Source organism: Tamandua tetradactyla, chromosome X (assembly GCF_023851605.1).
Source record: "Tamandua tetradactyla isolate mTamTet1 chromosome X, mTamTet1.pri, whole genome shotgun sequence".
Taxonomy (NCBI): Eukaryota; Metazoa; Chordata; class Mammalia; order Pilosa; family Myrmecophagidae; genus Tamandua; species Tamandua tetradactyla.
The window spans coordinates 88,207,545-88,231,320 of NC_135353.1; the positions used below are offsets into that span (position 1 = coordinate 88,207,545).

Genomic DNA, 23,776 nt, shown 5'->3' on the forward strand with positions numbered 1-23,776 from the left:
AATGACCTTTTTCCTGGTTAACACTGATTCAGGAAAATAAAAAAATTAAGTCTGTTCAGAGGAAACACTTATGTATGTTACTAGTAAGTGGGTTGATACAAAACTGTGTAAAATGCAGAATGACATATTTTTTTAAATTCTCTTGAATTTTTTAAAAATTCTTTTGAAAATCAATATGAAGAAGATAACAGACTATATTGGTTAGGTTAATAGTAAAAGTTGTGAAATGGTTAAATTCAGTCCATAATCCAATTACTGACAAGAACTGATGTCTTGTTATGTTGAGAAAAATGTGTGCATGAGTGGATTGTAAGCATAATTATTTATATATGCATGCTGTGTTTACCTATGCACTTGGTGAAAATTGTTTGAGTAAATGAGGCCAAAGTACATGTGCATGCTTATATTATATCTTTCATATATAAAAAATATTTTTCTAATAGTTTTGCATTCTAGGGCATTAAAGCTGTCTGCTTATGCAAACTGAAAGGGAGGATTGATTCATTTAACCAGAACATTTAGGACTAAATCATTGTGACTCAAAAAATTTAGATAATTGAAATTAGAGTATGTGTCTGTGCAATGTCCGGATAATCTCTTTAATTTTTATTCAGCTTCACAGGTACAGATTTAAAGATTTCCAAGGAGTAGAGTCATATATAAACCTCCTTTATATATTAACTAGTAGATCTAACCATCTCTATTAGAAGTTATTTGTAAATGAAGGCAAAAAAAATTTAAAAATAATCTACAAGAGGCTTATAAATTAATCTAATTAAAAATACTGGTTCCAAATGCCAAAACAATGTATCATACTTAGAAAGTATTGATCACCAAAACACTTTAAGCTATTAAAACATGACATAAATGCTAGAAAAGAATAAAAACCAGCCATGCCAAATACAACAAAAAATATATAGTGGCAAAAGACCTAAAAGAAAAGCAATTAAATATTTTCCATATTGTAAAAGCAATTCCAGTAGATTTTTTAAATGAATTTTATCCCTGAAATATGAAGAAAATCAAAGTATGAGGAAAATTAAAATTAAGATCCATAAAATGCATAGGAAAAGAAAAGCTACATTCAATCCACTAAAGGTGATCGGGGCAGGTTGAATTATGCTCCATGTGATATTGATTTAATTCTGTTTGTATTACATAGAATGAAGAAATTAGCCTGTATTGAAGTATTCAATTGACATTACTGTTAAATATATCCTAAGAATCCTAAATCAAATTTTTAAATCGAATAATCTCGCAAACCAGAAGAACCATACTCAACTAGTGCTGTTAATCAGCAGTGTCTCCTGTTGATTACTAAGGTCAAAAACACTAATAGAGTTTTCAAAACTCTATATTTTATGCACATACAAATTAGCCCTATGAACAAAACACTTTACCTTCCTCCATAACTATCTCATTCATTTACTTCTTTCTCATTGCTAATTGTCCTGCCCACTTGTCAAAAATCAATTGGTCATAAATGTGAGGCTGTATTTCTGAACTCTCCATTCAACTGCATTTCTCTCCATGTCTGCCTTTATGCCAATGCCACACTATTTTTTATTTTATATTTTTAATAAGTATTAATACTGGGAAGCATGAGTACTCCAACTTTTTCTTCCTATTTGAAACGGTTTTAGCTGTCCTAGTCCCCTTACCCTTCTGTTTCTGCTGTTGGAATATAGATCAGAATTTAGTTGAATCTTTAAATTAACTCTTTAAATTTAGTGAAAGCTTTGAATTAAAAATTAAATTAAAATTTTGTTGAATCTTTAAATCTATAAATTATAGAACTATAATCATAACCCATTTTAGTTTTCCAATCCATGTACATGGAATGTCCTTAAAATTATTTAGGTCTTCTGTGATTTTGCTCAGTATTTTTCCATGTGCTAGTCCTCTGTGCCCTTGGTTAAATTTGTCCACAGATGTTTGGTTATTGCAGTTGCTATTGTATATGGAGCTTTTCTTTATTTCTTGTTTAGATTGTTCATTACTATTGAATGGAAACTATTGATTTTTGTGTTTTGAGCTTGTACTCTTTCACTTTGTTTACTTTGCTTATTAGCTTTAATAGCCCTGTTGTGAATTTTTCAAAACTTTTTATATATTGCTTCATGTCATCTGCAAACAGAGAAAGTTTTACTTATTCCTTTACTATTTGGATCACCTTTTCTCTGTTCCTTGCACAATTACTTTGGCTAGAACTTCCAATACAGTGTTGAATAACAGTAGTAAAAATAGGTGTCAATGTATTATTTACGTTCTCTAGGAGAAAGCTTTGAGTATTTCATCATTGTGTATGATTTCATCTGTGGGTTTTTCATATATGCCCTTTATCAAATTTAGGATGTTTTCCTCTATTCCAAATTTTCTGAGACTTTAAATCAAGAATTGTACTGAATTTAGTTAATCACCTTTTACACATCAATTGAAATGATCATTCAGTTCTTTGTTCTCTTAATGTGGTATCATTATATTGATTTTCTTATGTTCAATCACTCATGTGTACTTGCATACTTGTGATGGTTTGAAGCTGTATATACCCAAGAAAAACATGTTTTTAAATTTAGTCCATCTCTTGAGTCTGAACCCAATTGTAAGTATGGCCTTTTGATAGGGTTAATTCAGTTCATTAAAGGCCTGGAATGGGTTTTAATCCTATTATTGGAGTCCTTTATAAAAGAATGAAATTCAAACAGAGAGAAATAAAGCCATGTAAGCAAGGAATTGAAATCAATGTAACCTGCAAGATAAGGAGACCAGCAGATACCATCGTGTGCCTTGCCATGTGACAGAGGAGTCAAGGATCACTGGCAGCCAGGTCTTTGGGAAGAAAACATCGCCTTGATGATGCTTTGATTTGGATGTTTTCCTGGCCTGCAAACTGTGAATAAATGCATTCTCATTGCTTATCACAATCCATTTCATGGTATTTTCTTGAGTTGCCTAGTTTTAGTTTCCTGGAATAAATCTCTCTTGATCATGGAATATAATTCTTTTATTTTGATGTTGGATTTAGTTTGCTAGTATTTTGTTGATAATTTTTTATCTGTATAAATATTTATATATTTCTTGTCTTTGAATATTTTTATCTGTTTTATTTGTATTAGGATGATGTTGGCCTCATTGAATGAATTATGACTTGTTCCCTTCTCTTCAATTTCTTGGAAAACTTTGAGCACAATTGGTTTATATTCTTGGAATGTTTCATAAAACTCATCAATAAAGCAATCTGGTCCAAGTTTTTCTTTGGAAGTTTTTGATTACTAATTGAATCTCTTGTTACTAGCCTAATGAAATGTTCTTTTCCTTCTCAAGTAGATGTAGGTAGCTTCTCTGTTTCTAGAATATTGTCAATTTCTCCTGGGTTATCTAAGTTCATGGTTATATTTGATCATTGTATCCTCTTATAAATCTTTTTATTTCTTCTGTGTTGGTAGTCGTGCCCCCCCCTTTTTAATCTGAATTTAATTATTTGTATTCTCTCTTTTATCTTAATCAGTCTCACTAAAGTTTTGCTGATATTATTGGTCCTTCCACAGAACCAACTTTTGGCTTTATTGGCTCTCTTTATTACTTTCTATTGTCAATTTCATTTATCTCCAGTCTAATCTCTTTTATTACCTTCCTTCTGCACACTTTGAGTTTTGTTTGCTCTTCTTTTCTAGATATCCAGTTGTGAGGTTAGGTATCTGATGTAAGCACTTGAAGCTATACATTTCCATCTCAACACTAACCTATCTGACTACCAGAACTATTTTGAATTTCATTTTCATTCACTTCAAGTTATTCCTTAGCTTCCATTTTGATTTCTTCTTTGACCCATTTGCTCTTTGTGTGTTTTGCTAAATATCCAAATAGTTGTCAGTTGGTAATTGATTTCTAATTTAATTCTCATGTGGTCAGAGAAGATACATTGCATTATTTTTCAATATTTTTGAATTTATTAATAATTTTACTTTGTCAATCATGGAGAAAGACCCACGTGCTCTAGAAAAGAATGCATATTCTCAGATGTTTAGTGAAGTGTTCTATATATGTTAATTTTGGTTGGTATACACTATCATTCAAGTTTACTATTAACTTTTTAATCTTCTGAGTATATGTGCTATCCATTATTTCAAAAATATTTTTATTGAGAAATCTTCACATACATACAGTCCCTACAAACTATACTATGGCTCACAATATCACCAAATAGCTGTGTATTCATTACCATGATCATTTTTAGAACATTAGCATCATTTCAGATAAAGAAATAAAAAGGAAAAAGAAAAACACATACATCCCATACCCTTTACCTCTCTCTCACATTGACCATGGGTATTTCAGTCTACCCAGTATTTTGTACACTTCATTCCCCCCTATGATTTATTTATTTTTATTTTTTTTACTCATTTGTCCATGCCCTGGATAAAAGAAGCATCAGACACAAGGTTTTCATAATCACATGGATATTGTAAAATTTATATAATTATACAACTGTCTTCAAGACTCAAGGTTACTGCAGCACAGTTCAGCAATTTCATGTACTTCTCTGTAGTTACTCCAATTAACCATGAACTAAAAAGGGATATCTATATACTGCATAAAAATAACCTTCAAGATAGCCTCTCGACTTTGTTTGAGATCTCTCAGCCACTGATACATTATTTTGTCTAATTTCTGTCTTCCATCATTTGGTCAAGAAAGCTTTTTCAATTCCATGGCACCAGGTCCTGGCTCATCCCAGAAGTCCTGTCCCATGTTGCCAGTGAGATTTATACTTCAAGGACTTATGTCCCATGTAGGGCAGAGGGGAGTGAATTCACCTGCTTAGAGAGACAGTCTATATCTTAGAAACAGAAGTGATTCCCTGGTGGTGACTCAGGCATAATTATAAGTAGGCTCAGATTCTCCTTTGTAAGAATGAGTTTCATAGGGGCAAACCCCAAGATTGAGGTCTCAGCCTATTGTATTAGCTGTCTTCATTGCCTGCAAGAACATCAGGAATTCTCCAGATGGGGTAATTTAATATTTCCTACTTTCTCCCCAGGCCCCAAAAGGACTTTGCAAATACTTTTTTTTTATTTTCTGCTGAAATTACTCTTGGTTATATCAGAGTATCCCATTAACCTGTACAATCCAACAAGATCTCATGCTGTATTCTAGAATCTATGCAATTATGGTGTTCAAATAAAATAATCATACAAATTAAATTAGATAATGTGCTACCCAAAATATAAATTTTGCACCAAATAAACATCTTTGCCTTTGGTCTCACACACAAGTTTGAAATTTTAAAATGTGGACCATATCATCCTTTACACTGTATTCTGTTTTACCTTACTTCTATCCAGTTCAGCTTCATTCATATTTCTTGTTGAAGTCTGATCATGTTTTCAACTTTTTAAACAGTTGCTGAATGAGTTAATGCTGACTTTCATAGCTTCTAACTCTTGAGTCTCAGGTGCCACATCAATAACCAAAGTTTCTGGGAATAACCATGTTATTAAGAAATAGCTCAGTATCTCAGAATTTGGAAATAACAGTTACAAAACTTGAATATATGTGACTGCTGTAGCAAGTTCACAATCCAGGACACTCTATAAAAGGCCCCAACTTGATAACCCATGCCCTCAAATTCAATTCTTTGAGTTTGTATATTATACATAGTCCAGATGGGTGAGGCATGTTAATATATGTCTTCATGTTTCTGACGTTTCATTCAACATACTGTCCTTAAGTTTCATCCACCTGGTTGCATGCCTCACAATTTCACTTCTTCTTGCAGCCTCTCAGTAGTCCATTGTAAGTATATTCCACAGATACCCCTTCCATTTTTCAGTCATTGTACCTATAGACAACCTCCATCTGTTGCAAATCACTGCCACCATAAACACCAGTGTGAAAAATGTCCAATCCTGTCCCCACTCTCAGTTCCTCCAGTTATATATCTACCAATGGGGTTGTAGGATCATTTGACTTCCCCACCCTTAGCCTCCTCTGGAACCATGACAATGACTTCCTGAGAGGCTGCACCTCTCAGCTTTCCTACCAACAGTGAATAGGTACTTCTCTTTCTCCATATTTTCTCTAGCATTTGTTTCTCTCTGTTCATTTTTAAACAGTTTAATTTGCATGTCATACAAGCCAACCTAAGTAAATAGCTACACCTTAGCCACCGTAATCTATATGAAGTCATTTCATTTTCTTCCACAAAGAATCCATATCTCATCCCTATATCCCCTGCTTGTTGGTTTTTAGTTCTGGCATAATGGTTTTGTTACATTCAGTGGAAGCATATTGCAATGTTAGTATTGATACTACCTTGTACTGATTACATTTTCTCCTGTACACACCATCCCCTTTTCAACATCTTGCAATGTTGACATTCATTTCTTCCTCATGCAAAAACGCTTTTATATTTGTGCATTTAATCACCAGCATTGTCCTTTCTAGTCAGTCTTAAGTTATACTGTTTCAGCCTCTATCCTCTATCTTTTCTTCTGGTTTCATATGTGCCCCCAACCCTTCTTCCTCAACCAAACTCACATTCAACTTCTTTCAGTGCACTTATGTTATTGTGCTGCCATTAGAGTGTATTTTGATGTCCATTTCTGAATTTTTACAATCATTCCTTTTGCCCATTCTGTATTCTTTAAGCACCAAGTGTAATCTATACCCTAATTCAATCTCCTGATAACCTGTATTCTTAACTTCAACTCTCATAGTTAACTCATTAACAATAGTTCATATTAGTGAAACCATACAGGATTTGTCCTTTTGTTTCTCACTAATTTTACTCAGCAAACAGGACTCAAGGTTCATCCATGTTGTTACATCCTTCATGGATTTATTCTGTCTTATAGCTCCATAACATACCATCATTTTTATATACCTCAGCTTGTTTATGCACTCATCTGTTGATAGACATTTCAGATGTTTTCATCATTTGGCAACTGAAAATAATGCTGCTATAAACATCGGTGTTTAAACATCTGGTTTTGTCTTTGACTTCAGTTCCTCTGAATATATACTTAGTAATGGGATTGCTGGATCATATGGCAATTCTGTACTTGCTTCCTGAGGAGCTGCCAAGTTGCCTTCCACAGAGATTGCACCATTATACATTCCCATTGCCATATATCATATGGCAATTCTACATCTAGATCCTGAGGAACCACCAAACTGCTTTCAAGAGCTGTCCACAGTGAGTGTGTGCTTCTTTTTCCAGATCCTCCCCAGTTCTTGTAGTTTTCTGTTTATTTATTTGTTGTTTATAATGGCTATTTTAGTATGAGTGAGATGGTATATGATTGTGGTTTTGATTTGCATTTCCCTAAGTATTAGTTTTCCACTTTCTCCATATCCCCTCCAGCACTTGCCTTTTTTTTTTATAATGGCTATTCTAGTGGATGTGAAATGATGTCTCACTGTGGTTTTGATTTGCATTTTCCTAATAGGCAGTGAAGTTGAGCATCATTTGTGTGCCTTTTTGTCATTTGTATTTCCTTTTCTGAAAAATATCTGCTCATGTATTTTGCCCATTTTTTAATTTATTTGCTTGTCTTTTTTGTTGAATTGTAGAATCTCTTTATATATTCTGGATACTGAACCCTCGTCTGATACGTGGTTTCAAATATCGTCTCCTATTGCATAGGCTGCCTTTTTACTTTCCTGACAAAGTTCTTTGATATGCAAATATGTTTAAATTTGAGGAGATCCCATTTATCTATTTATTTTTTAATTACTTGTGCTTTGGCTGTAAGCTGCTCAATATTACATTCCATTCATCAGTTCCCTCTTCTGTCCATTCTTCAATTTTCCCTTCAGCCACCTCCATCAATTGCAAATTTTTAATACTGCTGCCGTAAACACCAGTGTGCAAATGTCCATTCATGTCTCTGCTTTCAGTTTTTCCAAACTTATATCTAATAACGGGCTTTCTGCATCATGTAACAATCCTATGCTTAGCCTCCTGTGGAAGCACCACATTACCCTCCAAGCTAGGCTGCTCCAATCTATTCTACCAACAGTGAATATGGAATAGTGCATCACTCTCCACACATTTTCTCCAGCACTTGTATCCTTTTTTTCATTTTATAAAGTTTTATTCACATGTGATACAATCCATCCTAAGTAAACAATCAGTGGTTCCTGGTATATTCATATAGTTATGCATTCACGACCACAATGTATATCAAGATACTTCCATTTCTTCTGAAAAGAAAGAGGAAGAGACAGTAAAAGAAAAATGAAGAATAAAAAGTTAAAAAGTGGGCAAGCCATGGTGGTTCAACAGGCAGAGTTCTCAACTGCCATGCTGGTGACCCAGGTTCAATTTCCGGCGCCTGCCCATGAAAAAAAAAAGCTAAAAAGTAAATAAAAATAAAATAAAAAGTAAAGGAGAAATACCAACAACAACACCAAGAATCCATACCCCTCTCTTATATGCACCTCTTTTTGACATATAACTTTGGTATATTGCCTTTGTTACATTTACAGGAAGCACAATCTAATGTTACTTTAATTATAAACTCTAGTTTGCATTGATTGCATTATTATCACATGCGATCCCATTTTCAACACCTTGCAATGTTGATAGTAATTTGTTCCCCCACATGTAAAAACACTCTTATGTTTGTACATTTAATCAGCATCATTATTCACTCTAAGTTTTGCTAAAGTATATAGTTCCAGTCTTCATCTTCTATCTCTCCTTCCAGTGTCATAGCCTTCCTCTTTCAACAATACTCACACTCAGCATTGTTCAGTGTATGTACAATATGATGCTATCAGATAGACTTGTGCTATCCACTTCCCAATCTATACAATCAATCCTATTGAACATTCTGTACTCCTTCAGCATCAAATGCTTGCTCTCTACCCTCTTTCTATCTCTTGAAAACTTGTGTTCTCAACTTAAACTCTCAGAGTTGCTCAATAATGTTAGTTCATATTATGAAAGAATACATTATTTGTCCTTTATTTCTATCTATTTCCATTAACATAATGTCCTCAAGGTTTATCCACACTGTGGCACGCTTCATGAATTTATTGTCTTACCACTGCCTAATATTCCATTGTATGTATATAAAACAATTCACTTATCTACTCATGTGTTGATGGACAGTTGATCTGTTTCCATTGCTTGGAAATGATGGATAATGCTGCTATAAACATTGGTTTGCAAATCTCCATTCATGTCCCTTCCTTCATTTTCTCTGAATATAAACCTAGTAATGGGATTGCGGGATCATATGGCAATTCTACACCTAGATCCTGAGGAACCACCAAACTGCTTTCAAGAGCTGTCCACAGTGAGTGTGTGCTTCTTTTTCCAGATCCTCCCCAGCTCTTGTAGTTTTCTGTTTATTTATTTGTTGTTTATAATTGCTATTTTAGTATGGGTGAGATGGTATATGATTGTGGTTTTGATTTGCATTTCCCTAATAGCCAGCAAATTTGAGCATCTTTTCATGTTTTTGAGCCATTTGCATTTCCTTTTTAGAAAAGACTGTCCAAGTCTTTTGCCCATTATTTAATTGGATTGTTTGTCTTTTTCTTGTTAAGTTGTAGTATCTCTTTATATATTCTGGATATTAAATCCTTATCTGATATGTGGTTTTCAAATATTGTCTCCTTTTCTGTAGGCTGACTTTTTATTTTCCTGAGAAAATTCTTTGATGCAGCTAAGTATTTAATTTTAGGAGATTCCAATTATCTACTTCTTCATTCATTGCTCATGCTTTGGTGTAAGGTATAGGAAACTGCTTCCTATCACAAGGTCTTTAGGATACTTCCCTACCTTTTATCTTAAATCCTTTATCTTCTTTGCTCTAATGTTTAGGTCTTTGATCCACTCTGAGTTAATTTTTGTATAAGATGTGAGATAGGGATCTTTAATTAAACTTTTTGATATGGATATCCAGTTCTTTAAACACCATTTATTAAAGAGGCAGCTCTGTTACTGTTGAGTTGGATTGATTACTGGTCTAGTTTGCTAGCTGCTGGAATGCAACACACCAGAGATGGATTGGCTTTTAATAAAAGGAGATTTATTTTGTTGGTTCTTCAGAGGAAAGGCAGCTATCTTTCCACTGAGGTTCTTTCTTGTGTGGAAGGCACAGGATGGTCTCTGCTGGTCTTCTCTCCAGGCCCCTGGGTTCCAATAACTTTCCCCGGGGTGACTTCTTTCTGCATCTCCAAAGGCCTGGGCTGAGCTGTGAGTGCTGAGATGAGGAATGCCGAGCTGCTTCGGCTGTGCTATATTGAGCTCTCTCATTTAAGCACCAGCCAATTAAGTCAAACGTCACTCATTGCAGCAGACACGCCTCCTAGCTGACTGCAGATGTAATTGACAACAGATGAGGTTCATGTACCATTGGCTTATGTCTGCAGCAACAAGACTAGGTATGCTCACCTGGCCAAGTTGACAACTGAATCTAACTAACACAACTACCTTATCAAAGATCAATTGTCCATAGATGAGAGGGTTTATTTCTGAACACTAAATTTGATTCCATTGATCAGTATATTTTTATGCCAGTATTATGTTGTTTTGACCACTGTAGCTATGTAATATGCTTTAAAGTCAAGTAGTTTTGTAATATGCTTTAAAGTTAAGTAGTTATAGTCCTCCTATCTCTTTCTCAAGATATTTTTAGCTGTTCAGGGAAACATGCTTTTCCAAATATATTTGTGTATAGGTTTTCCTGTTTCTGCAAAGTAAGTTGGGATTTTTTTTTTTTTTTTTATGGGCAGACACCAGAAATCAAACTCGGGTCTCTGGCATGGCAAGTGAAAAAAACTTTGCTTGCTGAGCCAATGTGGCCAACCCAGTTGTTGGGACTTTAATTAGTATTGCATTGACTTTATAAATCAATTTGGGTAGAACTGACATCTTAAATATATTTAGTTTTCTAATCCAAGTGCATGGTATGGCCTTCCATTAATTTTGTTTTTTTATTTCTTTTCACAAATTTCTTGTAGCTTTTTTGTGTATAGGTATTTTGTGTCCTTGGTTAAATTTATTCCTCATATTTAATTATTTTGCTTGCTATAATGAATGAATTTTTTTCTTGATTTCCTCATCATAGTGCTCATTACTAGTGTATAGAAATGCCGCTGAGTTTTCCATGTTGATCTTGTACCCTGCCAATTTGCTGCATTCATTTCTTAGTTCTAGTAGCTTTCTGTGGATTTTTTTTATTTTCTACATGCAGCATCATGGCATGTGCACAGTTAATGTTTTACTTTTTCCTTTCCAATTTGGATGCCTTTTATTACTTTGGCTTGTCTAATTGCGCTAGCTAGAACTTTTGCTCAATAGTGAATAATAATGGTTATCATGGGCATCTTTCTCTTGTTCCTGATCTTGATGGTAAAGCTTTCATTCTTTCCCATTGTGTATGATATTAGCTGTTGATTTTTTATATATTCTCATTATCATGTTGAGGAAGTTCTCTTTTAATCCTATGCTTTCAAGTACTTTCATTAAAGAAGGTATGCTGAATTTTGTCACATGTCAATTCCACATCAATTTTGATGATCATATGGTTTTTCTATTTTGATTTATTAATGTGGTGTATTAGATTAATTGATTTTCTTGTGTTAAACTAGCCTTGCATACTTGGAATAAATCCTAGGTGGTCAGGGTGCATAATTCTTTTAATGTTCTGCTGGATTGAATTTGCAAGTATTTGGTTGGGGATTTTTGCCTCTGTATTTTTTAAAGAGATTGGCATTTAATTTTCTTTTCTTGTAGTATCTTTGTCTGATTTTTACTTCTAAGGTGAGGTTTGTTTCATAGAATGAGTTAGGTATCTTTCCCTCCTCTTCAGTTTTTGAAGACATTGAGCAGCATTGGTGCTAATACTTTCTTGAACACTGGGCAGAGTTCACATATGAAGCCATCTGCTGCTGGACTTCTCTTTTTGGGGAGCTTTTAGGTTTCCAATTCAATCTCTTTTGATTGGTCTGTTGTGATCTTCTATTTCTTCTCAAATCAATATTGGTTGTTCATGCCTTACTAGGAAGTTGTCCATTTCATCTATATTGCCCAGTTTTATAGCATATAATTGATCATAGTATCTTCTCATCTCTTTCTTTCTTTCTGTGGGGTCAGTATTTATGTCCCCTCTCATGTTTCTGATCTAGTTTACTTGCATCCTCTCTCTCTTTTTGTCTTCCTAGCTAAAGGTCCTTCAATTTTATTGATTTACTCAAAGTACCAACTACTGGTTTTGTGGACTGTCTCTTGTTTTCATGTTCTCAAGTTCATTTATTTTTGCTCTAATATTTGTTACTTATTTACTTCTTTTGCTTTTTGGTTAGTTTCTTTTCTTTCTCTAATTCCTACAGATGAGTAGTTGGTTCTTCAATTTTCACTGTTCTTTTTTAATATAAACTTAAGGCAATATGTTTTCCTTTCAGTGCTATCTTTGCTGCAACCCAAAAGTTTTGATATATTGGGTTTTCATTTTCAATTCCTTCAAGATATTCATTGATTTCTCTCGTAATTTCTTCCTGGCCCACTTTTTGTTTAGCTTCTATTTATTTTTGAAATTTCTGTCATTCTGCCTGTTGTTGATTTACAACTTCATTCCATTATGATCCAGGAAGGTGTTTTGTATAATTTCAACCTTTTGTATAATTTTGTATAATCTTTTGTATAATTTCAATCTTCTTAAATTTATTGAGAGCTGCTTTGTGACCCAACATGTGATTCATCTGGAGAATGATCCATGAACACTTGAGAAAAAATGTGTATCCTTCTAATATGGGGTGTAGTTTTCTATACATCTCTTAAGCCCTGTTCATTTTTCCTACTATTCAACATGTCTGTTTTCCTATGGAAACTCTGTCTAGACATTTTATCCATTGATAACAGTGGTGTATTGAAGTCTCCAACTACAATTGTAGATATATCTAAAATATCCTTCAGGGTTGTCAGTGTGTGCCTCATATATTTTGAGGAACTCTATATCTGTGCATAAATATTTTTGATTGCTGTGCCTTCTTGATGAATTTTATTAATACACAGTGTCCTTCTATGTCACTTTTAATTGTTTTACATTTGAAGTCCAATTTGTCTGTAATTGTATAGCTATACCTTGCTTTTTCTGGTGTTGTTTGCCTGAAATACTTCTTCCAGACTTTCACTTCAACCTATTTTTGTCCTTAGGTCTGACATGAGTCTCTGGTAGATAGTATATCCAGTCTGCCAGTATATGTCTTTTGCATGGGGGGGTGTTAATATATTAACATTTAATGTTATTACTCTAAAGGCAGTAATTTCTTCTACCATTGTGTATTTAAAATTTTACATGTCATATCTTATTTATTATCTCTCTCTCTCATTCTCAATTCCTGATAGTTTTCATTTCTACACTCTTCTCCAAATCTCTCTCTTTTTTCTTATCTGCTTGTAGTGTCCCCTTCAGTAGTTCTTGTATAACAGATCTCTTGTTCACAAATTCTCTCAGTGTCTGTTTGACTGAAAATGTTTGAAATTTTCACCCATTTTTGAAGGACAGTTTTGCCAGAAATAGAATTCTTGGATGATGTTTTTCTCTTTCATTATCTTTAATATATCGTATTACATCCTCACCTCAATGGTTTCAACTGAGACATCCGTACTTTGTCTTATCAAGCTTCCATTGTATGCGATGGGTGAATTGTCTCTTGCTGCTTTCAGAATTCTGATTCTTTGAAATTTGACAGTCGAGTATTAAGTGTCTTGGAGTAGTTCTATTGGGATCTATTCTGCTTGGGGTATGCTGCATTTCTTCTATCTGTAATTTCAAGTCTTTCATAAGAGATGGGAAATTTTCAATGATTATTTCTTCCAATATTATTTCTGCACCTTTGTCCACCTCTTCTTCTGGGAAACCCATAGTATCCATGTGCTTCACATTGTCATTCAATTCCCTGAGGCCCCTGCTTATATTTTTCCATTCTTTTCCCTTTCTGTTATTTTGTGTGGAGCATTTCAGATGTCCTTTCTTCTGCCTCTTCAAATCTGCTCTTTCAGATCTCCATTGTGTTTCTCATCTCTTCCACTGTGCCATTCATTCCCATAAGTTTTGCCATTTGTTTTTTCAAACTTTCAATTTCTTCAGTATGTTCACCTTATATCTTCGTAATATTCTTCATCTTTTTTTTTTGCATATCTTCCCTCAGCTCTTTATTGTGGTGTTTTTTATGTGATTTTGCATGTCTGTCTGAACATCCTTAATTAGTTGTTTCAACTCCTGTGTCTCATTTGAAATGTCGGTTTGTTTTTTACTGGGACATAGCTTCATTTATCCTACTACAAGTCATAATTTTTGCTTTTGTCTAGGTTGTTCATTTCCTTGATAAATTTTATTATGGAGTTTATTCACACTCTTTTACATATGGTTTTCTTGTTTTCATGCCCTGCCAAATGGAACCTTATTTTTGATGAGGGTCTACCCAGCTACAATTGACCCCAATCAGATTTTCCCCAGTCAGACAGGCCCAGGTCTCAGGAGGAGCATGTCATCAGTATTAAGCTTCCCTGAAGGTGAGAACCAGAATGTTGTCAGACTTTCCTATGAGGCCTCTTTATCCTGTGCTTTTCCTATCCTACCCAGCAGGTATTGCTTGTCAGCCTACAGCTCCCAGCCCCCTATCATGGACATCATTGAGACAGATGCTGAGGTAGAAACCAGGCTTAGGTTGATTCTGTTTTCCAGCCTATAGGGCCTTAATTCTCTGAAGGAAGGTGGCCACTTGAGCTGGGCATCAACCCATTTTCTTGGAGAAGATACACCTTTTCCTCCACTTGATCTATTTCTTTGTCTCTCTGACCTCTCTTAACTCAGCCCTTTCCTGGGTCCTGAGGACAATTGAAAATGCCTGAGGCTTTCTTTAATGAGCTCCTCACAATAGATTAAAAAAATCCCTTTTCAGAGCCATTTCCCAGCCCTCAAAGTTAGTCAATCAAGAGCTAGAGTTGTTTCCAAGTTTGGTGTGTCCCTATTTCCACTACTCTTAGTTCAGCTGACACTAAAATCCTACATCTTTATTCTCTATTATTTTATTTCATTTTATTTTTTTACATGTCATCCATGCCTCCTCTTGGCCAAGATTAAAACCATTACTGCAGCTTGGCTACGATATCTTCCCTTGGCCTTAGTAGAGACTACTTATTGATATTCCTCTTAAGGAGTTATATCTTTCACCATACTATACTTAGGGAGTTATCTCTTTCAACAGACTGGTTACTTTGCCTCTCAGACATACGTTAATTCTGCTCTTGGCTGGGGCAGTGCTGAAACCTGAGAATGCCTGCAGTTCTATGTAATGGACTGTTAGGAAATACAACAAAAGTAGAGAGAAAAATATTATTTTCAGAGCCATACCCCAGTCCCCTGGCTTTGCCTATCATGAACTGGAGTTGATACCCAGCTCTGTATTCCCCTTTTCCAGTATGTTGAGCTCGTCCAAAGTCTCTGTTTTCTCCCCATCATCCCAACATCTCTCTGCTGGGACTAAACATTCTCATTCCTTTCTTGCTTGTTTCAGGTTTATGTGCTCAGAGTTTGTAATCAGATGTCTGAATTTGTTAATTAATTTCACATTTGGAGCTTGGCTGAGCTACCTTTCCCCTCCTATTAGAGAGGATTTCCTTTCCCTCAAGGAACAAACTCTGAACCAGCCTGCCATGCCAATGTGGGAGAGGTGCTAGCCTCCATGGCTTGGGAGATTTACAGGGATCTTGGCCATTCTGCATGTTCCAGACTGGTATGTGATCTGCTCATAAAAGCTGGTTGGGAATTTTTTCATTTCAATTACTGTGGTCTTCAACTCCAGTGGCTCTGTTTCCTTTTTGAAATTTCTCTATATTTAAATTCTCATTTTGCTTATTCCTTGTTTTCCTCATATCTTTTAGTTATTTTTCTGCATTTTCCTTCATCATTTTGAGAATTTTGAGATCATTTTTGATGCTTGTCCACATTCAGGTCTTCATTGTTTTCTGGATTTGTATCTTCTTCTTTTGGACGAGCCATCATTTCCTGTTTCTTCATTTGCCTTGTACTCTTTTGTTGCACAGTGTACATTTTAATATTTTTAAATGTTAACTCTGGAATTTAATCCCTGAGACATCTTTTTGTTGGTCTTGTAATCAGTTGGTGACAAAACAGATTTTCTTGAGCTTCAGCCTGAAAGTCTGCCCAAGGCAAAAGTACTATGCATGGTTTTCCCTGTCTTTCTGGGTCTGAATCTTTTTCTGAGCTTTTGTTTGTTGTTTCAGAGTTCTTCCATTTAGAGTTGTTTGATTGTCTCTCTTTCTCCTGGATATTCGAAGCTGTCATGACTTTGTCAAAGACTATTCATCTCTATAGTTTTTTACACTTTGTTGTATCAAGGTGATTTTGCCAGGAGGGCATATTCTTGGAGGAGGGTCACTTCATAAAGGACTTTCCTATGTCAGCCTATCTCAATCAAAACAGGGCAGAGTTCCACAAAGGGGGTGCACTAGCTCCAAAGAACCTTGGGTATGGGATCCTACAGGGTCCCAAGAGCGTCTCTGAAAGCTTCCCGAATTTGTGCTTTCCTGGCTTTCTAAGCCAATGCAGCCCGTCAGATCATTTTCCTTGGCAGCCCTGAGGAAAGACAGCATCTTTACATCTCCTTGGCTGCCACCCAGGCACAGGGATATTTGAAACAATGGCTGCCACTGCCCTTATCAAAGAAAAGTTTGAAACAATGACTGCTGCTACTTTTGTCTGGTGGGGCTGAAACAATGGCCATTGCTGCCATTTTCTTGGGCAGGTTGAAGTAATAACTGATCTCAGAATGGGTTTCCCTGGAGCTGCTAATCAAAACCTGTGATCACTGATCAGCTGTACCCATCCTGTTATTGGGGAAAAGGATTTTATGTCCCTTTCTGTCACCAGAGAACTAGACAGGGAATGGACCCCATGATGGCCTTTCTTGAGAGGGTTTGGGTGCCAGTAGCCACTGTACAGAGAAAGCAATTTACTGCTTTTTGTTTTAATTTATCAGCCACTTCTTCTCACTTTTCCCTTGATACTGTACAATGTTCTTCTGCCAATTAGAGCTTCAAAAGTGTTGTTTCAGAAAGTTCCTGAAGGTTTAATAGTTGTTTTGGTAGAAGATGTATTCTCATAGCTTCCTATTCAGCTGTCTTCCCTGGAAGTACAAGACCCTATTAGTTTATGTGGCTTTGATCTAATGTCCCTTCCTTTCCATAACTGCCTTTAACATTTCATATTGGGCCATTCTACTGGTGACAAGCTTCCTGTGCTGTTGTTTATCTGGGAATGTTTTAGTCTCCTGTTTATTTTTACTTTTTTCTACATTCAATTTTATTTTTACATTCCTTTCATTTTTCAAAGGCAGTTTTACCAGATACAGAACTGTTGGTTGGGAACATTTTCCTTTCTTGCCTCCATGCTTTCTAATGAAAAATTGGCACATTATCTTATTGAGCCTCACTAGAACATAAAACTTTATTTCTCTCTTGCAGCTTTCAGGATTCTAATTTTACCTTTGGAAGTTGACATTTTGTTTAATATATGTATCTCTGTGTCTATTTGGGTTTATTCTTTTTGGAGTTCATTGAACTTCATGAATGTGTATAATTCATGTCTTTCATTAAATTTGAGGAGTTTTCAGCCATCATGTATTTGATATTTTCTCTGTCCTGCTGTCACTTTCTTCTCCTTTAGGGTCTCCCACAAGACATATATTGGTATGCATCAGAATGACCTAGAGGTGTCTCAGGCTCTGTTTACATTTTTACATCTTTTCTCTCTACTTCTCAGACTGCATTATCTCAATTTTCTTATCCTTAATTGCATTGATGCTTTCTTCTACCAGATCCAATCTTCTGGGAACTCCTGTAGTGGGTATTTTTTTTCTTATTGTGGTCTTCTACTCTCTGTGGTTTCTTTTCAGGATTTGTATGCTTTTGCTGATATTCTCTTTATGTTCATCTAATGTTTTCCTGATTTTTTTTGTTATTTGTCCATCATTTCTTTTAATGCTTTAAGCATATTTAGATCCATTAAAAAAAAGAAATCTTCATCTGGTATGTCCCATGTCTGTTTTTCTTTATTGGACATTTCTACTGATTTATCATGCTCCTTTGCATGGGTCACAATTTACTGTTTCTTTGTATGTTTTGTAATCTTTTGTTGAAACTGGGGCATTTTGATATTTTAATGTGCTATTATTAGAATTTAGAAACTGGCATCTGTACTTTAAGCTTGTATCCAGCTAGCTTTATACCAGAGATTTCCTTGAATTCCAGTAACCAACAAAACAACAGGAAAAGAGCATAGTTTCCAGTGTTTACAGATTGACCTGTGTGAGTGCTTGCATTCAGAGCTTACACATGCCATGTGTTTAGAGAATAAACCAAGGTAAAATTGTAAGGACTCCCTGATAAATTCTGTGTGTGCTTCTAATCCTTGGCATATATGGGTGGCCCTATGAATTCCTTTGTTTACATGGGTCTGAGTGACTCTTTCCACAGGAAACTGTGTTTCTTCTTGGTCTTAGGCACCATACTGTATATCCTACAGCTAGCAAGACTTTGCCCTAGGCAGCTATTATATGACTGTTCTAAAGCATTTTAGGAGATTTCTGTAAGCCACCTATATGCAGGGCAAATTCCTTTATGGTGAATCTGTGATGAATATGCTGGGTCAGTCTCTCAGGTCACCAAAAGACAGATAAGCACAGGCATATATGCACCTGGTGTTTGCATGAGGATTATTCTTTTCTTTTCTTTTCAAAATAAGTATCAAGGTTATGCACTGAGAGAATGGAACAATTCTGCTTTAACTAGTATGGGTACAGAGGAGGGACAAGCAAGGGCACTGCAAGCAGGTTTTCCTAAATTTTTAAGTTGCCTTCTTCTTGATTTGGCAATAACCCTGTTACTGAACCACTTAACTGTCTTCCAGAGCTCTGAGAAAGATGTTTCTGCCAGGTTTTGATGATTATTCAAAGCTTCTTTGCAGGGCATGGAGTTCTTCAATATCTCTACTTCACCACATTGACTTGGAATGGGCCAAGGTTTTCACTTTTACTCCAAAAAGATAAGTTAAAGCAGAAACTTTTATTTAAGTTCCTGCTATCAAGTGTGCTAGCATCTTGATCTGCACCTATATTTTTCTTTCATTTTATTACATTAGAAGAGTTAAGCCTATGATGATTCTTTCAATGTTCTGAATTCTATTCTTTCCATCTTTTTGGTGACTTCATACTAAAGAGTTACCTTTCCCTTTGTTGCATATTCAGTTCCTCCTTCTTGCCAAGCTCTTTCCCAGAAACACTTACACATACTAAAGTCACTTTTTAAATAAGTAAATAAATAAATGTACACTTCATTCTGATTCTTTCATCAGATTGTGCTTTATGAGGGCCAAATGAGAACTGATCTTCCATCTTTCACTCATTTGAAGCAGGCAGTGCTCTGGTTCCCTGCTGCATTAGAGTCAGCAGCTTATTGGCCACCTGAATTTCCATTCTCACCTAGTAGCATGGGGAGTCAACATAGTGGGTAGGGCAAATCACCATTAAGCTTCACTTTCATCCTCATCAACATTGGCAGATGGGTCAAATGGGAAACTGAAACCCTTTTTCACTTGGTGATACTGAATAAAGTCATGCAAGTTGGGCTAATAAGTGGTAAAAAATTAAACTAAAAATAAAATTCAATGAAAACATTCAAAATTGGATATGTACAGAAATATGAAAGAGGAGGATATACATATGGCAAATCAGAACATGAAAAGGTATTCACCATAATTAGTCACTTGGAAAATCCACATTAATAATGCAGTAAAATATCTTACACATCTATCAAAGTAGCTAAAATGAGAAATAGAGTCCACACCAAATACTGGTGAGAATACAGAGAAATTTGATCACTCATATATTGCTGGTGGGAATGTAAATTGCTATAGCAAGTCTGGTAAATAGTTTGGCAGTTTCTTATAAAACTAAAAATGAAGCTATCATACATACCACAATTGTACACTTGGAAATATATCCTAGAGAAATGAAAACTCATATCCACACCAAAACTTGCACATGGGTGCGTATAAAGGCTTTATTAGCAATAATCAAAGAATGGAAACAAGCTACATGTTCATCATTATATAAATAGCTAAAGAAAAAGTTGTAACTTTACCATGGAATATTATACTAAAACAAAAAAGAATGACTCTCGATACACAGAATAACTTGGTTTAATCTCCAGGAAATAATATTGAGTAAAAAAAATCATTCCTAAAAGGTCACATGTTGTATGATTCCACTTATATAACATTGTTAAAATGACAGACTCATAGACACAGAGAGTATGTTAGCAGTTGCCAGAGGTCAGAAATGAGGGTGCTGCAATAGAGGGTAGTTGGAGAGATCCTTGTAGTGATAACATTCTTCTGTATCTTGACTCTCTCAATGATATCTTGGTTGTTATTGTGCTATAGTTTTGTGAGATGTTGCCATGGAGAGAAATTGGGTCAAAGGTACATGAGATCTCTTTGTATTACTTCTTACAACTGCATGTGTATTTACAATGATCTCAAAATAAAAGGTTTAATTTAAATGTCTGTGTGTACGTATGTGTGTGCGTATTTGTGTTTATATATCTTCCCTCATACACACATCCTTCTCTAGTTACTCTCCAAACTTTCTCCAGTCTTGAGAGTTCTTTGTACAATTGCTGTTTCAAATTCCTCCACATTCCACTCAATTCTTTAAAAAAGTTATAATCTAGTTTCCACCACGATTATACTATTTAAACTTCTTTCTCCATTTTGATTAATACAGTCACTTTTCAGTCCATATATTACTTTACTTCTCAACATAAATTTACATTACTGATTGTTTACATCCGTGGCTGCTATTCCACACCTTCTTCTATTTCTACCTACCTTTATAAAATACTATTCCCTCTTGATGTCTTTTTTTTACATGGGCAGGCACCAGGAATGGAACCTGCATCCTCTGGCATGGCAGGGGAGCATTCTTGCCTGCTGAGCCATCATGGCCTGCCCCCCTCTTGATGTCTTTTATCAGCACAAATTCCTCTTACAGGACATTCAATGCTAGCATTGCTCAAGGCTCAGAACAGGGTCCTCTACTCCTCTTACACTATAAACATTTTCTAGGTAATCTCACCAATGGCAAATGCTTAAATTACCATTTACAGTACCATTATGAGAACTGGACAAGAGGGCTCTTCATTGTAGAGTGCCTTTCATATCATCAATGAATGTAAAATGTATTAGAGTCACGGGCACCTTTTTCATTCATGAGCTGATTCAGTCAAACCTATAGGTCTAAGCATTCATTTGCATAGCTAATACCACATTTCCTGCCCTTTGTTCTTGAAACATAATATAAATAATATGAAAGTTTCTGGGTGGTACTGTCAGTAATGAACACTACTTCAGCATGCCAAGAGAATTTGAGAGGTTAAGTACTTATGTGAAGGAAAATACAAGTGAATCGACTTTTCAAACCTTATATACTATATTGCACAGGGAGTATAAGTGCATAATTGTGTTACCTTTTTGTCTGTGACAAACTCATGTGTGGAATTTTGCAATAGTAGATCATGAAAAAATGAAACGGTCAACAAAGATGAAAGTTCAGTAAATAAAAGAAAAGTTCTTTAGATTGTATATAAGGTACTAGAATAAAAATATTTAAAAAAAATGGTTCTGCACAACACAAGCAGGGAACCCTAATGTAAATTATGAATTATAGTCAATAAAATAATTCTAATAATATTATTTCATCTATTGTTACAAGGCACCACATAAATATGACTAAGGAAAACTGTGTATGAGTTGGGGATACATGGTAACTGTATATATTTTTTTCTTCTTTAGAAGTTTGTTTATTAATAAATTAAGTTTCTGTTTTTGACAGTTTATGTTTGGTCTCACCAAAGCAAGACCTCAAAAAATTAGTCTTATAACTCTCTATTGTTTCTCTCCATGGAAATCTTTAGTAAAAGGTGAAAGATTTATACAATCTGAAGAGAAACTTGAGTATGGTAACTGTGCATATTTTGCATAATTTTTCTGTAAGCCTAAAACTTCTCAACAAATAAAAAAAGAAAAGTGATAACATTGGAAGTGAAATTCCAATGGAAATTCAATAAACTTATAAAAGAAAAAGATGACTTTGGGAATGTTGACACTACTGCCAGTTGAAACTCTTGACATGCTCATAGGAATTTGGTGAAGGTTAACTTCATAAACATACATAAAAGGAGAGAAGTATAAATATGTCTAAAATGATGTGACATGAGGAAAAAAGTCACCTTAAAGGAATTCTCAGTGATGATTAATGGCATTGAAAGTACAAGGAATAAAATGTTAGAAACTGATACAAACTTAGTAAGTTTTATGAAAATTCACCAAGACACTGAAAAACTACTTGCCTTATATTGTGAATAATAGTAGAACATGAAAAAGGTGAATACTTAAAACTAATCCTGATTAGTTATTATACAAATAAATAAAACACTTTAATTCCTTTATATTTTAAAAAGTTTACTAAAATTATTAGTTTTGCTATTTAAAAATTCCCTATGTATTTAGAATGAAGAGTTTTAACAGTTTGATTAAAAATACATAAAAGTCACAAAGCTATTTTACTTTTTGCCAATTTAACATGTAGATTCTTGGCTCCAAATGCAGAGCTCTTTGAGAGGAATAAGATAATGCTTTCCCCATGCAATATCTCTAATTTCTTTTCTAATTATTCTCCCATGTCTCTGGTCAATAGCGTGCCTTATCACATGCTGGAATCACTGTGCCAACATATCACTCTGTCTCCAGCCCTCCTATTCCCATCCTTCCCCATTTTGTCCTTTAATATATATTATTCTTCCAAAAACAATATCTTCATCATGTAACTCAGATGTACAAGTACCTCCCAAGTTTCTCAGTTGAATTTTCAGAAGCCAGAGCTCCATATTCTCTTACTTGTTGAAAGGTTTCCTTTTTGTTGTCTGAACTCTATACCCAGTTCCCATCTGTCTTTTTCCATATTGTTCTTATATGAATCCTCCTTTCTTCTCATAACATAACCAGTCTATCATTTATACTCTTGTTACATTCTCATCTACTATTTTAACTCTTCTCTGATCATTTCATTCCTCTTCAGAAATCTTATATTACTTATTGTTTGTGTCCTTTTCTGGAATGTATAATCAACAACGTTGCAGCCCATACATATTTTTCTTGTGTCTTTATTTACCTGGTGAGTTCTTGAATATTTGACCTAATCATATACCATGTGGAATCTCCTTGATTCTATGGCACAGTGCAATGTTCCGAGTAGTAGGCTATTACTTTATTAACTGTTGACTGACATGTAAAACCACTAAAAAATGTTGAACAAGTCAATAAATTATTTATTTTTATATCCACCAGACATGCAATAGCCTATGTTTACAAGATACTTAGCACAATCTGAATAGAGGGTAAACCAATTTCTTTAGTTTACTCCCCTGGCATAAAAATGAACTTATAAGCATTTCCAGGTACTCCATCATGGCTTTCTGCACTAAATCCTGGTACACATCCACCTATTTACCTCAACCCCATGTATTTTTTTGTCTTTTAGAGAAAAATTTCCAAAAGTGCCATTTTCTAAAAAATCAAGCCCTTGGCAAAGATTTCCAGTTTAACTCAATCTTTTTGCTGCTTTCCCTTAGGGATTATGGTTACTTTGTCTGCTTCTGATTAATTCCACATGC

General features: G+C 34.9%; 1 non-coding gene across 1 annotated transcript; it reads right to left on the minus strand.

Moving 5' to 3' along the window:
* Positions 1-21,945: 21,945 nt before the first annotated feature.
* On the minus strand, positions 21,946-22,062 carry LOC143672405 (U5 spliceosomal RNA). The gene has a single exon (XR_013169854.1). It is a non-coding gene; the product is annotated as a U5 spliceosomal RNA (small nuclear RNA).
* Between the last annotated feature and the right edge of the window lie 1,714 nt (positions 22,063-23,776).